The sequence below is a fragment of the Colius striatus genome, chromosome 1 (assembly GCF_028858725.1).
Source record: "Colius striatus isolate bColStr4 chromosome 1, bColStr4.1.hap1, whole genome shotgun sequence".
Classification (NCBI taxonomy): Eukaryota; Metazoa; Chordata; class Aves; order Coliiformes; family Coliidae; genus Colius; species Colius striatus.
This window is the reverse complement of record NC_084759.1, coordinates 110,616,854-110,631,634: the sequence shown is the minus strand read 5'-3', so window position 1 is coordinate 110,631,634 and position 14,781 is coordinate 110,616,854. Positions and strand designations below refer to the sequence as shown.

The 14,781-nt window shown below is 37.5% G+C and overlaps 1 protein-coding gene across 1 annotated transcript in view; it reads left to right on the top strand.

Annotated features, from left to right (window-relative positions):
* EPHA6 (EPH receptor A6) overlaps positions 1–14,781 on the top strand; it is a 497,763-nt gene that overhangs the window by 106,173 nt on the left and 376,809 nt on the right. The window lies entirely within an intron of this gene.

Genomic DNA, 14,781 nt, shown 5'->3' with positions numbered 1-14,781 from the left:
AGAAAGGGGTCATTTCTACAGGACTGTAGCTTCAAAATCTCCGCTACAAAAGAGTACAGCAAAGATTAGGTGCCCTGTTCAGTGAATGTAAATCATTTAATATGGTGAGACACTTCTACCTTTTTTTGTTCTGTGTTCAACCCATCCCTTTCAAGTGATAGAAAATGGAAACATAAACATCCTTTATTCCTCACTGAGACCTGATTTCCTGGAAATTACTGAGTTGACTAGATGAAGACACGCTTCTAACACGGAGTGACTATGTGGTGGGTGATGCCTTATATTACATACAAGGTCTTTTTGGAAAGCCAAAGTTTGTACCATGTATCTTACGGGGAATTATGTATTCTAAGAAAACATGCATAGTGAACTAAAAATAAAGCAAATAAATAGAAAATCTGAAGAACAGACCTACAGAAAGGTATACTTTCTGAAGATCTGTACACATCTCATCATGGGTAGTTATTCATTGAAGTAATAGCTTCTAGTTGTCTTCTGATCTGAGTGATCCAAAAGAGATTGCAGACCTATGTAAGATGATAGCTTGGCCTACTCTGCCTAATATGCAGTCCTGAACAAAACAGTTCCCAATATGTACCAAGTTGGGCATGCAACACAAAGAATGGAGAGGACTTGCTTTACACAGCATTTATGAATAAAAGTATAAGAAACATTATTCTGTTCAACAAAATAAACCAAGAAGAGTAAAATGAAATGTTCTCCTTTACTGCCATTACCTGCATCCAAAATTGATTTAGAAAGTATCTTTTTTTTTTTTTATCTAATTGAAAATATGGGTAATGGGAGAAGTGAGGCTGAAAAAGCACATGAATTATTCATTATCATATTTCATACCTTTTCTTAGTCAGACATATCTGAAGAATGCAGCACAATGTAGAAAAGAGGAGATGTCAGAGAGTTGCTCTCATGGTACTGTACTCAACTCTAGTGAAGGAGTGTTTTCAATACTAGCTTATATGTACTATAGGATAATTAAGAGCTTTATGCTGCCTCCATTTGTGCACTCAGAAGTGCAATGAAAGGAAGGAGCACTGGGGAAGGGTAACAGGTGGTTTTCTTGCAGTACGTTTTAATGAGTATGATTGAGCCTGGACTCTCCCAGAAGACAATACCATTTTACAAGCTCTCAGTAAATAAGCAATTACATGGGAATCATGAACAAACCAATTTGCTGGAAAACAATGGTTATTGTTTTCTTTTCCTCCTCTTCCCCTTTTATTTTCATTTGTTCTTACTTTGGAGTGCATTGATTATATGCATAAGGTTCATATGGATAGCATTTTTAATCTGTGTATTTCTATACATGTTTTGGACATTTTGTTAAAAGAAATTCCCAACCTGTGATGGAAGGTCTGCAGAATCTTTGTGTACCACTCTGATTTGACCTAGAAAATGGGTAAAGTTGTAATGCATGTAGCTAGAACATGCAAATACATTTACAAAATTATATGCAAATAAACTCAGCTACTACTCACAATATTTAGCTTCTCCCCTTTCAATAATTGCTTTTCTATTCACCTCTTAGATTTACTTCCAGAATTTTTTTGGTCAGTTAATCATAGAATCACAGAATCTCAAGGGCTGGAAGGGAACTCGAAAGATCATCTAGTCCAACCCCCCTGCCAGAGCAGAACCACCTACAGTAGGTCACACAGGAACTCAGCCAGGTGGGTTTTGAATGTCCCCAGAGAAGGAGACTCCACAAGCCATCTAGGCAGCCTGTTCCAGTCCTTTGACACCCTCACAGTGAAGAAATTGCTCTTTGTATTTCTTTTTGAGCCTCTTATATTCCAGCTTATACTCATCGCCCCTTGTCCTGTCATAGGACATCACTGAGAAGAGCCTGACTCCATCCTCCTGACACCCGTGCTTTACATATTTGTAAACATTAATGAGATCACCCCTCAGTCTCCTCCAAGCTGAAGAGCCCCATCTCCCTCAGCCTTTCATCATAAGGGAGATGCTACACTCTCTTCATTATCTTGGTGGCCTTGTGCTGAAGTCTCTACAGCAGCTCCTTGTCCTTCTTGAACTGAGGGGTCCAGAACTAGACACAGTATTCCAGATGTGGTCTCAGCAGGGCAGAGGGGAAGAGAACCTCTCTTGACCTACTGTCTACACACCTTCTAGTACACCCCAGGATGACATTGGCCTTCTTGGCCAAGAGGGCACATTGCTGACTCATGGTCATCCTACTGTCCACCAAGACCCCAGGTCCCTTTCCCCTACGCTATTTTCTAACAATTAATTCCCCAGCCTGTACTGGTACATGGGGTTATTCTTTCCCAGATGCAACACTCTACACTTCCCATGTTGAATTTCATTAAATTTCTCTCTGCCCTACTCTCCAGCCTGTCCAGGTCTCATTGAATGGCAGCACAGCCTTCTGGTGTCTCAGCTACTCCCTCCAGTTTAGTATCACCAGCAAGCTTGCTGACAGTGTCCACTGTTCCATCATCGAGGTCATTAATGAATAGATTGACGAGTACTGGTCCCAGCACTGACCTCTGAGGGACTTCACTAGATACAGCCCTGCAGCTAGACCCTGCCCCATTGATCACAACTCTCTGCCTTCTTCCCTTCAACCAGTTAACAACCCACCTCACTACCTGATCATCCAGCCCACACCTTCTCAGTTTTGCTGCCAGGATGCTGTGGGAGATGGTGCCAAATGCTTTAGTGAAATCAAGATAAACAACATCCACTGCACTACCACCATCTATCCACCTGGTTACTTCTTCATAAAAGGCTATCAGGTTGGGCAAATGTGACTTCCCTTTGGTAAAACCCTATTGACTGCTCTAAATGACCCTCTTGTCCTTTAAATACCTGGAGACAGCACCCAGGATAAGTTGTTCCATCACCTTTCCAGGGATTGAGGTGAGGCTGACCAGTCTGTAGTTACCTGGTTCCTTCTTCTTAACCTTTTTGAAGACTGGATTGACATTTGCTTTTTTCCAGTCCCTTGTTTTCCTCAGGCACCTCTCTCTCCTGTTCTCCACAGCTTACTGAAGATAATGGAGAGTAGTCTAGCAATGTCTTCTGCCAGCTCCCTCAGAGCTCCCTCTGCCATGGCTCCCATCAGGGCCCATGGATTTATGTACATCCAGACTGCTCAACTGATCCTTAACCCGGTCCTCATCAACCAAACAAAACTCCTCCTTTCACTTGACTTCCTCTGGAGTCTGGGGCTCCTGAGGACAGTCTTCAGCAGTACAGACAGAGGCAAAGAAGGCATTCAGTAACTCTGCCTTTTCTGTGTCCTCTGTTGCCAGGGCACTCACCTCATTCAACAGTGGGCCTTCGTTACCTCCAGTGTTAGTTTTATCCGCAATATATTTGAAGAAGCCCTTCTTGTGGTCCTTGATCTCACTCGTAAGATACAACTCCAATGAGGCTTTAGTTTTCCTAGTTGCCTCCCTACATCCTCTGACAACAGTCTTATATTGCTGGCAGAATATGATGCTCTCACTTGATCGCTTACAAGCCAAAAATATATGTTTTTACCTTTAATGATTCCTATAGCTCTAATCTTGCTTTTCCTGCTTTTGGTATTCTGATAGTTCAGAAGGGATAAGTAGCTTGGAAATAAAATGAAGTTATAAATTGTGTCATTGGTACACAGTGATAACACTTGTTAGGATGATGATGATGAAAGGCATAAGGTGATGAGCAAAAGATACAAGTTTGCAATTAAGCATCAGCAGTTTGGTAGCAGGTATTTCAACCAGATGTGTGCTACAGGAGCAGGCTCCATTTTGCCTGGTAGCGTAACAGTTGGAGAGGAATGAAGGGCAGTTTTGAAGGAGACCATTAGCAATGTGTTTAAAGGAGTGGTGGTGTGCTGCAATAAAGATTTGAGGTGGCATTGTGTCAGTTCATGTGGTTATGTTTAGTGTCAGATAAAGGCATCCACACTGATGCAGCAAGCTCCTCATTATTATAGTTATAAAGTGCAGCACATGCTGGTAAAGATCAGTGATCTGTCACTTAACCTTCCTCTCATTATCTTTAGTTTTGCTTCTTTAGTTTTATGTCTCAGTTTGAATTACTATGTTAGTGTTTATAAAGCACACCAAAGACAGAAAGCCTTATAAAGCTCCTATGTATAATTATTATTTTTGATTGTTTCCATTTGGTCTAATTTCAATTAAAAACACTAATTGACTAGTACTAATTCAATAAGAAGCAGAAATGGCAAGATTATTTTTTCCTTTCTTAGACTCTAGAGACTTTAGGAAAGAATCAGAAAAAGATGGGAAGTAGAAATAGAGAGGTACTTTTATGGGCTTTACTTCATCCCTATTAACCCTATAACGTATATATATATATGTTATCTATATATTATTACTATAACTTGAATATGCCAATGCCCACACCAAAATAGACTCTGAAATCCCCTACTTTTCAGTGTGAAAGCCTGGAGCTTCTGAGGTATATATACAGTTTCTGCCATTGCTGATACTGAAATGCTTTTTTCTGAGTGATTAGTCAGGAAATGAAAATGGGAAGCTGTGAGTCATAGCCCACTTTCTGCGTTTGCATAGACAGGACTGCTGTATTGCTGTGATTATGTGGTATTCGCTTAAAGCTCTGCTTCTTAGAGTGTTAAAGGCAAAATATGATCTTCCTGGTACTGAAGAGGAATTTCAGATACCAGAATTGAAGATTTAAAGCCTGAAAAGTCAGTAAAAGGGAACTAATATTTGGAACTTTGTGCATATAAGTCAGATTTATGTCTTGATTTTTGATGAAAATTTTTGAAGGAGTTAACTCGTAGAAGCAGTCATTTGACTCCTAGTACTGCAGGTATTAAACCATAAAGCAGATAAGGCCAACTCTCTGTCTGAGGGCTGAAAATATCTTCTACCAAGTGTCTGTCTCTGCCCTGATTCTGGCTTCTCAACAGGCTGAAACAATTTGCAAGGTTCAGGTGTGTGGGAAGTGGGGTTATGGCAGGAGGTGTCTATGGACTTAATCCGGTACCATGAGGCTTGTTGGGTCAGAGTCAGTGCATTGAGCTGGTCACAAGCAGCTGAGTAAGACTAATAGGTGACCCCTGAATTTGTAGAAATTTCTGAACTAGAAATGTAGAGTTTGCTAATTTTTTTTCTTTTTTTTCTGTAAAGGTTCCTCTGGTCTATGTCTTTCTATGTTTCTAAATATCTCTGGACACACAAATATTTACTGGAACATTATCTCCACTATTTTGGAGATGCAGCAAGTTCCCCTAGGCCACATAGCTGACATAGCCAGCTATGCTGATATAGACAGCATTACCAATGTATGCAGCAAAATGGCTTCACTGAGTAGTATTATAACATTCCTGCTCCAGTTACTCAGAACATACTAGATGGAAGGATGGGCTGAGCCAGGATTCTTCCGGCTCCCAATATTCAAGAAATGTAGCAAATAAACATTACTATTACATAGCTATTATCTATTGGAGCCTGATGTATTTATTTTGTAATTGTATTTTTTTTCCCTCGGTTCCTGTTTGGCTTATTCTAAGGAATAACTTGTGTATTTAAAGTCATGTTATCTCTTATTATTTCTTACATGCATCCATCAGCTATTCCTCAACAGACCCATGTATTCATCACATAAGTATCATTATTGAGAGCTATCACATTCTGTGTGTCCTTAGTTAATAAGTCTCATTCAGCCAAGTGAGGCTTGCTAGCTTCTTGTTCTCTTTAGCCTGCCAGCATCAATGTTACTCGGTGTTTGCCTTAGCTGAGAGACACTGCAGCTGCTAGCAACCTCTCTGTTAATTCTAACGTACAACTCCTATGATCTGCTAGTTCCAGCTCTAAGCAGCAGATTCTTGTAAACTACTGTTCTATATATTTGCTTTGTTATTATTATTTCCTCTATAAAATAGAGGTCAACATCCTATGGCACAAGTGCCAGGGATGGCGCACAGGCAGATTCTGAAGGGCACGCAGCGGGATTGAGTGCAAAGAGCTATGGTGTCTGGAAAAGGTGTAGGCTTTCTGCTCTCACTTTCCATTCAATTCTGAATATGTCAGAAGTGTTGCATTACATAGGGATGAAATGCCCCTGGAAGGGTGATCAGCAGCACTTTTCACCACTGAATTGTGGCATCTCTCACCAGATGCTGAGGTTTTACTAGCATGTCTCATTTCAAAAAATTACAGTCTGACATACTATCCTTGTAGATCCTTGATGCAAGTCATTCAGGGAAACAATGATCTTCTTCCAGAGTTCTGAGGAAAATGGTATTTTACATGTTAGTGTTCGACTTCAGTTATACATTAGTTTATTACAAACATCCTTCATATGTATGTGTGAGTTTTCTTTCCATTTTTCTATGTATTCTTATTCTGAACATGCTTTGTTTTCTTATGACCTAGAATGGAAAGGAATGTGTGTTGTTATTTTTGGCTGCTGTTTTATACTTCCTCTGCCATATCCACAGCAACAACATTATTCTGTGAGTAACTTTTTCATTGGTGCATTATGATACTGCTGTCTAGATTCTGGTCAGTCACATGGATTTACTGCTGCAGTAGTTTGAGCCCTACATCGGATTATATTTTGAAATGTAAACATATTTCTTAGCATCTTAATTTTTTTCTAGTATATACATCAAGGTCCATGATCAGGACCTGACTCTCTTTTCTTTTGAAACAGCCACAATGCTCTATACAGAGTAGAGAAGAACTGTCCTATGTTGCCTTCTGGTCCTAAAGTCCTATATTGTCTAAGCCCCAGTTAAGAGTCAATCATTTATTATATCTGAAGTTGATCTCAGATTCTGGACCTCATCTCACCAGATCCTGGTCTTTCTTGCCTGAAGAACCCAAACAGTTTCCAGAGTGAAGTGGATCATGTGGAGCAGCTCATCCTTATGATTGATTGTTCAGGATCCAGTGCTTCATGTAAATAACAGAAAACCAACTTGCTGTTTTGGATTTTCAATTTGGATTGCATTAACAGGTTTCTGAATCACCCTGGCCACTTCAGCAATAGAGCAGCTGTTCCACAGCCCGAGACCTATTAACGCATTTGGAGAACACAGAACAATCTGCCAATTTCTGTCTCTTATTTCTCTTGTTTGTATTTCCCTAGCTGTTTTGTTTTGCTTTTTTTTAGATTCTGATTTTGTTTTTCTCTTTTAATTGCATTTACTTCTACAGATTTTATGAGGGGGTTGCTATTGACTGTCAGTCTGTACCTATGTGCTGCTGCCTATGTAGAAAACAGATGTTATGTTTTCCTCTAAATCTGTGTTGCAGTTGTAGATATAATTCTACAGAGCCAACCTAATACATGCTATTTATGTATTCCCTAAGCAACTTTGAATCAGATTGATTTAAATGCAAGACCATAGGTAGTTTAATTGTTATTTTACTTTGCTAGCTATGCTAACTTGTACTTGCAAGGACTTTGATGAGGTTGTTTGTTTGTGTTTGGATTTTGACTTTGTTTTTTTTTTTAAATAGGCTCATTTCATAAGTGTTATAACTTGTCTTATTGAGCTTTGGAGGTCTGAGCCTCTGTTTTCATGTACAGAATTGTATGTCTTGGAAAAAAAAAGATGGAGGCAAAGAGAAATGAATTAGAGGGCATAGAGAAAAATATTAACTCAATACCTTTAGCAAAAATCTTTTTTTAAATATTCTGTACTCTTGCTCTTTTCAGTGTCATGTTTTAATTGCCAACTGTGTTGCCAAAATGTTCGTTTTCCAAGCATGTTAATTTAAAAGTGATTTTGTGCAATTCTGTCCTGTACTATATCTAATTTTTCTTGGATGTCACTAGAGCAACTAAATGTTTAAGTCTGTATTTGCAAATGTGAGCCAGCAGCTGTGCATGCCAAGTGCAAGTCCTTCTCTATTGTTTCCTAGCTTAGACCTTTCTGATCTCATTTCTATGGAGATCTCCTAATTGGAGATAGCATGAGGGAATTCAAAAAACATTTCAAACTCTTTTTACCACTCAGCATATTTCCATAGTAGTGAGCAGTTGAAAATGAGAATTAACCTGTAGATTTCATGAGATGACTCACAGCTGAGAACTCCAAATACCGGTAACCAAAATGAGTAATAAACCATTTATAGAACTGAAAAAATACAAGAGACAATTAAAGTATTAGAAAAAAAATACTATCAGCTTTCTTTTTTTACTCATTGAATGCTGCAATTATGGAAATACTTGCTTACCTTTTCATAGATACATGATTTGCATGGACACACTTGTAACTTTCTCCAGACTGTTTTTTAGGGTAACAGCTGTTCTATATAACAAATATTGCCCATCCCTTTTACTACCAGGGATCTGACCTGTTCCAGTTGGACGTCTGGTGGCAATGACAGATATACGTCAGAAAATTTTATCACGACAGTTCAGGTCATTCATTGGATTTTCAAATGCCTGCCTGCATTTTTGTGTAAGAAGTTGTTGACAACTGTATATCCAAAATTACCTAACTCTCAGTAGAGTAGAGCAGAACTCTGTAGCATGAGCCATATGCATTTTATTCCTTGATTTAGAAAGGAAACCTTTGTTCTGCTGACTGATAGGTAACAAGACATTATTATTGAGGAGGTAGTCAAATGCAAAATGTCTGAATTTGACAGGTTTTATTCCACCATCTCCTATTCCATGTTCTTTTCAGGCACAACTTTTTCTTTCAACTCACTGCATGGAAAGCTAGCACTTATCCCTATCCATTTTGCTCAACAACAGACTTGTGTAGAGTACTTCACCCTGGGGTCCTGTGGTATATGTATTGCCTAAATGTGTTGCATGCTAAGTCTGCCACAAACTTCTCTTATTCAGATGTGAGCTAAGATACGGTGTATAGGTATCTGTAAGTGCAGAACTCTTCATTTTCAGAAAATTATTCTTTGAGTAAAAGGGTAAAGAGAAAGAGGAAAGGATTTTCTAGCTTAGGATACAAATGCAGCAAGATTTGTAAGGGCAAATAGTCTCTTCCACTTTTTAAATCACTAAGTAAAGATGTGGGCCCTAAGTAACCAGCGTCCCTACCCTTTCCTTTGAATGAAGTAAAATGTCGTTAAAAAGAATCTTGAGCTGTGCTAGATGCTAATATTACCATCCTAGATTATTAAACTGCTGCTGGGATCAGTACCTGAACAACTGTTATCTGAGATTAAGAACCCAATATTAATTCATCAATCAGCATGACTATTTGTTGAAAATGTTTTTCGTTATGTGATGTTATCTAGACATCAAACCATTATAAAATACACATTTTCAACTGTTTCTTATAACTGCTTGATACATCTACTGCTATTAATTGGGAAAGCCTTTTACAGTGAAGTTTGAAACAAAATATTGCAATACATTCTTCAACCACAAATAGGTCTACTGACAAACAGTCAGTATCTGCTTCGCTTTGTTTCTATGCAAATAGCCCAATGGAAGTGGCTTCTCATTTCCCACATTGGCAAAAGCAATGTGGAGAAGAACCTGCAGTGCAGATTTTTGCATGGGAAAAGGTGCACTATTCCTGGCTGTCGTGCAGTGTCACAACTGCTTTCTGCTGCCCACAGGCAGCACCTGGGACTGGAAGTCGAAGAGGAGCTGTTAGGGTTGATGTAGGAACATGCAATTCTATGGTGCTGACAGAGAGAGCCAGGAAGGTTACAACAGGGGGAGCTAATGTCCTCTCTGTTCTTCATCCCCACTATAAATCCAGTGCTGTGTATGACTGGAAATAGACAAATCATGCCAATCATCAATTTATCATCTCAGTTTTTTGAATAGCACAATATGAACTCGATAAGGGTTCACTTAAGAGACTGACTGTGGTTTGAAGTCAAGACTCAGAATTTGTTAAAATAACTGGTATCTTCAAGGAAGTTATGATTATTTCCATTAGTCTGAAACTGGTCCACTGTGTTTACTTTTCTGTGATATAGTATCACTAAGACATTTTCTTTTCACACAGTAATATGTTTTAAAATAATATAAAATATGTGAATTGCAATTCCTCTTTTTGTTCATACAACCTTTGGTGATAAAACCTACTGAATTGTAATAAATGGCTCTTGCTGATTTTGTAAATCTATAATGTTTAGTTTGAAATAAGAATAACAAAGTGTGTATCACTGAAAACAGATTTTATTATTATAATAGATAGCTAGTGCAAGATTTAAATTAGATAATTCACTCTTTATAGTGTTCTCTGTTCAGCTGTTAAATATTAGTGAAGTTCTAAAATGAAACAAAAAAGGTTGTAAATTAGTTTGTAGAGATATGAAAACAGCAGAGATTTTATCTAACTGAAATCTCAGTATGGTTTGTAGCCTCATCTCTCATTTTGTATGGGAATGTGACAATCTTAAAATCTCTCTACCAATCTTCAATTTGATATCCTTCTATTTTAGTGACATTTACTCCTCCTTTATGCCTCCTTTATGTAAAACTTAATATAACCTCTTATACATACTGCTGTTGAATACAATGTTAAAATAGAATTTGAACATCTCCAAACCATTTTTTGACATTTTCATCTTAGTAAGTCATGGAATTCCAGTTGTAAGAATTAGCTTTATGCTGCTGCTGCTTCCATTAACATTATCAGTTTTCTTACTCGTTTGTTTAAAAGGAATGTAATTAAAAAAAAGGTTTAGGTAATTGAGTGCATTGGGATGCCAGAAAGCTCAATTTGAAGGACGTCTAAGCTATCAGCTTGTCTAAACCAGACAGATTCTGACAGATTTTGTGCATATTAGGTTAGGTATTCTGGGGGAAACAACCATATTCTTGTGCAAACATCACCAATGAGAAGCTTTTGTTTATTTCATTTTTAAGGTTTAAGTAAAGAATAGATTTTGCACAACTAAAATGTTTAGAAATACTTTTCATTTCATTAATTAGGAACTATATTATGAAATACTCAAAAGAATAGTAGTGTGTATTTCATAAACTGTTTGACTTTCATTATCTGCACTGAATTAAACTTCTGCTTAGAATTTCCTGGCTGTTTTTATCAGAATAAAAATGGAACACTTCTGTAAAATGAAAAGCATATAGCATTTCACAGAATCTTAAGGGTTGGAAGGGACCTCGAAAGATCATCTAGTCTAACCCTCCTTGCCAGAGTAGGACCACCTACAGTAGGTCACACAGGAACTCATCCAGGTGGGTTTTGAATATCTCCAGAGAAGGAGACTCCACAACCTATCTGGGCAGCCTGTTCCAGTGCTCCGTCATTCTTACAGTGAAGAAGTTTTTCCTTGTGTTTCTTTGGAACCTCTTATGTTCTAGTTTGTGCTTGTCCTATCATTGGAAATCAATGAGAACAGCCTGGCTTCATCTTCCTGACACCTGCCTTTTACCTGTTTGTAAACATTAATGAGGTCACCCCTCAGTCTCCTCCAAGCTGAAGAGCCCCATCTCTCTCAGCCTTTCATCATAAGGGAGATGCTCCACTCCCTTCATCATCTTGGTTGCCCTGTGCTGAAGTCTCTCCAGCAGCTCCCTGTCCTTCTTGAACTGCGGGGCCCAGAACTGGACACATTATTCCAGATGTGGTCTCATGAGGGCAGAGTAGAGGGGAGGAGGAGAACCTCTCTCAACTTACTAACCTCACCCCTTCTGATACACCCCAAGATGCCGTTGGCCTTATCAGAAGCTATCACGGATTTAGTTATTTCATTTTTTTCAGTAAAATGCATTGCTGTTTTGAGGTGTTGGAATTCACACATTTGCACTCAATATCTGGGACTAGTAATTAAGAGCACATACAAACTCACAGCTGTATTTATAAGCATACCTTATTTAGTATACTTCAGTGCAATCACTAGGTTGAAACATTAGATTATAACTTTTTTCAATGTTTTGTATGTATAAGGATTATTATACTACTGTTTCTGTTAAACATTTTTGCAAATGGCTTTTAAATGCTTTTCTTGCCCAATACATAAATTCTTATGTATTGGAAGTCATCAGCTGGCTATGTGGGTGCACAATGGAAAGGCACAGGCATGAAGTACATGCAGTCTGCTTTGAATGAGCTAAAGCACTGTTTGTGTTTGACTATCTTCTTTCATTCTTTCAAACGAGTTACTGAAGTGCTGAGCCTTTACTTTCCTACAGAAGTAATAAATTTATATTAACTACATGATTACTAGCTAACTTCAGAGCTTCAATTTCTAAGTTCAAATTGAGGTATTGATTAAAAGTGAATATATAGGTGAAGCGCCTTTCATGGTGAGGGGAAGATGTTTTGAATTTTTTGTTCCCTTAATATTTGTTAAGAGGCAGTAGCACATTCAGGTCTTTTTACTTTAAGCTAGTTTGGTTCTGACAACTGCTCTGTATTTTTAAAACTACATCTCACCTACTACGTATTTACTCTGGGTTTAGTGTGGTGGGGTTGATTTTTTTGTGGACTTTTGTGTTTTTTGATGAGTTTTGTCATTGCTTAGGTTTGTTTGAGATCTCTCTGTAGTGTGTACCATGTCTTCTTTTTCACGTGGTTTGGTACTTAAAGTAGAAATCCTTTTGTGCTTCTGTTTTAGGGGGTTTTGGTTGGGGTTCTTTTTTCCATAAACCTATATTGTGGTTATATTCGTGTCTAACATAAATTTATGTAATAATGCTTATATTTATAGTACATGTTTCATACATGGAGAAAAAGATGATATATCCACAGTGCATGTAACAAATATGGTAGGCAAAATGGGGATCAGAGGCTGAGGGACTTAGCTACCTTGTTTTTAAAGAACCTCTTTCGGTGAGGTTTTAAGTCTTGGAGCTGTGGATTTTAATTAATTTTATTTAAAATTTTAAAATATTTTACATTATTTTATTTAATCCTTAATGGCTGTGGAATATTGAATCAATTCAAGATATGTGGACTCATGCTGCATGGCAAAAGGGAAGAGCCCTGGCCCACCAGAACATGAAAATGTCCTTTTACTTTCCCAATGCAAAGGTCTTCTTGGGGTATTATGTTACTTGCTATAAGTAGACTTCAATCATAGTTCAAACCAATTTGTGGACAATGGTTTGAGAGGCCCAGTTCTAAGTAATTCATCATACAATTTTGACCAAATGTGAATTTGGACTGATCTTGCCATGAATGTTGAATTGTCTGAATGCTTCCAAGTCATAGAAGCAAAAAGCCTTTGGCCATATGAGCATTTCTTAGAGTCAGCAGATTGTTTGCTAAGAATTTGCCATTGTCTCATTGTCATGTAAGAAGTATGTTTTGTGTTTCACAGGACAAGACATTCATGTGAGGTTATCAATTTTATGCTGTGCCAGGAAGAATCCCCAAAAGCAATGGTCTGTAAAGGCCTTCAATTACCCTGTTTATCTGCATAGCTCCCAGACACATGTTGCAGTGACTAGGAATCCCAGTCCTCTGATCAGATTTGGCAGATTCCTTTTTCCACATGAATTCCAGCCACTGTTTAAAATCAAAGTTTTTAGGTTAATGGTGCCACAGGCTGTTTTGTTTTGGTTATTTTTCTACTGTTTCCACCATAATGGATCAGTTGACTTCTAAAGAAGATGGTGCACTCTTCCCTCCCATGCTGCTGGTTTGTGTTGTGTGCTGCTGGTTTTACACAAAGATTATGTGAATGGTCTTGGAGATGTGCATATTCCCCTACGTCCATATTGTCACATTATTTGTTATTAAAATTCAAAGTAAAGTCAGATAGTTTTCTGAATACTCACATAAGTCTTAAGAGTCATCTGATGTCTGGGAATTTTTCTGAAAATGAAGATTTAGTTCTTAAATGGTATCTTCCTCTTTCACAGATGAGCAGATAAAAGTCTTTATTTCCTAAGTGTTTCTAAATGATGATATATATATTTTATTGCTTAAAAATAGTAAACAGAATATGTACATACTACATTTTCTCAGTTTAGGTCACAGGTGAACTGTTCCTTTTTTGTAATACTGGAGTAACTTTCTTTGTAATACTGGAGTAAGTATCATAGAATCATAGAATGGTAGGGTTGGAAGGGACCTTTAGAGATTATCTAGTCCAACTCCCCTGCAGAAGCAGGTTCACCTAGATCAGGTTGCATAGGAACATGTCCAGGCAGGTAATACTGGCACTGTGAATATTCAGCTGCTCAAACACATATTTAGGACTGTAACTTAACTTTTTAAAATATTGATACTGTGTGTATTACAGCACAAAACTATGCAGAGTTGATGTATAACGTAACTAACAGATTTTAATGACGTGCAAAGTCTGTATCTTGGTTTTTTTATTCAGAATTGCATATTGTGCATGATTTGAATATGTGCTTTGGTATGTTATATGTGTACACCTATATGTAATTAATGCAAAATTTTGAAGTACCTTACAGAAAATCTAACCAAAGTAACTGCAAAATTTGAAAAAGTTGCTAGGGGTAAAAATACTCCATAAACTTTTCATCTTATGCTTTCTCAATTTTAATCTTATGCATCTTTTTTGCCAACAAATGATTTTAACTAAATTTGTAATAAACATCATTTTATAATAAAACTATTCCAAATATGCTAAACCAAAAAAAAGTGTATAATTTGATGTTTCATAGCATTAAAACAATGTAATCTGAAATTTTGAGTGATATTTTGGAACAAGTTTTTGGCTTATTTGATATGTTACAATGCCATAAGACAGTGGTACGTGTAAAGACCATACTAAAACTTCTGATGAGACACAGAATTTTTGGATATGAAGCTATAACTAGTTTTGTGTTTTGATAAGAAAACATCTATATATAATGCTATATTGCTATTAGGAGTGCTGT